Genomic DNA, 2,485 nt, shown 5'->3' on the forward strand with positions numbered 1-2,485 from the left:
AAATGTTTGTTAGGAAATCTTTATAAACAATGTTTTGCCATCAAGTATTTCATTAAGTACTGTTTATATTTAGTAAAAAGTTACATTTGCAGCTTAAATCTTTACTGTGTTGTAATGTGTTATCTTTTTAATCCCTTCTCTTTGCCAGGGCTTGTTGGGTTAGTCAGAGTGTATCTCTGACTTTCATCTCAGCGCTCACTTCCATGGGAACGTTGAGTCTGTTTACATTAGAAGGTCTGGTGATAGTAAAACATGTCTGAATGCCAGAGAGGGAAAATGAGAGCAATCCATTCACTGACCTGCCGCTCCTCTTCTAACCTGCTATAGCAAAAGGCAAACATGATCATCAAATATTTCATTTGTATAGTACCTCAGATGAATTAGCATTAAGGACATGTAAAATAAAAGCTTCATTGTTTGAAAAAAGATTCAACAGCGAATATACAGTGGCATGCGAAAGTTTAAGAACCACTTGCAGAATCTGTGAAAATGTGAATAATTTTAACAAAATAAGAGAGATCATGTTTTTTTTTGTTTTATGATAGTTGTTCATGAGTCCCTTGTTTACTCTGAACAGTTCAACTGAGCACTGTTCTTCAGAACAATGATTCATGTCCTGCAGACTCTTTGGTTTTCCTGCGACTTTTGCATATTTGAACCCTTTCCAGCAATTACTGTATGATTTTGAGATCCGTCTTTTCACACTGAGGACAATTTAGGGACTCAAACACAATTTTTAAAAAAGGTTCAAACATTCACTGATGCTCCAGAAGGAAACATGATGCATTAAGAGCCAGGGGGTGAAAACTTTTGAAAAGGATGTCCAAATTTTTGTTTTGTTGAAATATCTTTTTTTTTCTTCTCTTCTCCCATTTAGTACTGCCCTTCTGAGGCAACAGAAGATACTTAAATGTTTCCTAGAAGGCAAAATAAGTCCAATTTACCTTGATCTTCAAATTCCAAAAGTTTTCACCCCCCCGGCTCTTAATGCATCGTGTTTCCTTCTGGAGAAGAACCTTTTTTTAATAGCTAAGTTTGTGTCCCTCAGTTGTCCTTACTGTGAAAAGATGGATCTCAAAATCATACAGTCACTGCAGGAAAGGGTTCAAATATGCAAAAGATGCTGGGAAACCAAATAATCTGCAGGACATAGAGGATCTTTCTGAAGAACAGTGATCAGTTTAACTGTTCAGAACAAACAAGAGACTCATGAACAACTATCACAAAACAAAAAAACAGTCGTAGATCATCCAGGTATTCACACACAGTATTAAGAACCAAGGGTTCTCAAACTTTTGAAGGGGGTTATTTTAATAATTTCAATTTTTGTCTTGTGGATCAGGACAGTACTAAATAAAAAAATAACATGCATTTTGTATTATCTCTCTTATTTTGTTAAAATTCACATTTTCACAGATTCTAAAAAGGGGTTCTCAAACATTCGCATACCACTATATATAATAATACTATAACATAATTCAACAACAGCCATAAAAATAATCTAAACAGCTCCTGCATTAAGATATTTCTCTCAAATGAGATAAGTGGAGATACCTAAGACCACATAACACAGTACAATTATTTACAGCTCTTTGATTTGATAACTATCAATTCCCTTCATACTGATCCAGTTTTAATTTGCTGCTCATCCTCTGAAGTTCAAATGGATAATGTGAATTTAAATCGCTGTATAAAATAAAAAGATCCATTTCAATAACATTATGCTAATTTGGTTAAAATGCCCCTTTCATGGAGAAAAGGCTAATGAAGAGGAATAATAAGCTGCATTGTCCTGATGCTGTTTTGCCATCTATAATTCCATTGCTGATGAGGGTTTGAACTCTCCTGTTTGCAGCTGGGATATGAAAGGTGTCCTTCAGGTTTATCTGACTGAAATAGCTGTAATCCCGCATTAAGAATTTGTTTAGAATTGATACACTGATACACAACTATTTAATGTGTGTGTGTGTCATACACACACACACAAGCAGGTGTGCACAGCAGTATGACGAAAATTTGCTGGGCTAGCAACCAATGGAAATAAAGCCTTTTTCTTGGAAACAACCTTGGGTTGGGTCTGTTTTACCAAAATGCAAGTACAAAAATGCAGCACTGTATAACAATAGACCTGGTTGGGATATCTATTATTATCCTAACCAGTAAGACAGATTCTGTTCAGTGTGTGATTTGAATGTGAACATGACGTTAGTTGTGGTGATCAGTAACTTATAACATTTCAGTTTCATGTGATGGTAATACTTCTCACGAAGAGTTAAAACAGCAGTCAATCTTACGTCTAAATAAGTATTTCATTTCCAGGGAAGGAAATTATTCCAGTACAACAAAGCTGGATTTCCCAGCTGTGCAATGTGTTTTTGCAATTTATTGTGAGACTAATTACATGGGATCATTACACTCCCAACAGCAATCAGAACTCTCTCCCAAAAGTAAAAGACAGATTAAAATCTTTATATATTCAATGGCA

This window comes from Labeo rohita, chromosome 16, assembly GCF_022985175.1.
Source record: "Labeo rohita strain BAU-BD-2019 chromosome 16, IGBB_LRoh.1.0, whole genome shotgun sequence".
NCBI classification, from domain to species: domain Eukaryota; kingdom Metazoa; phylum Chordata; class Actinopteri; order Cypriniformes; family Cyprinidae; genus Labeo; species Labeo rohita.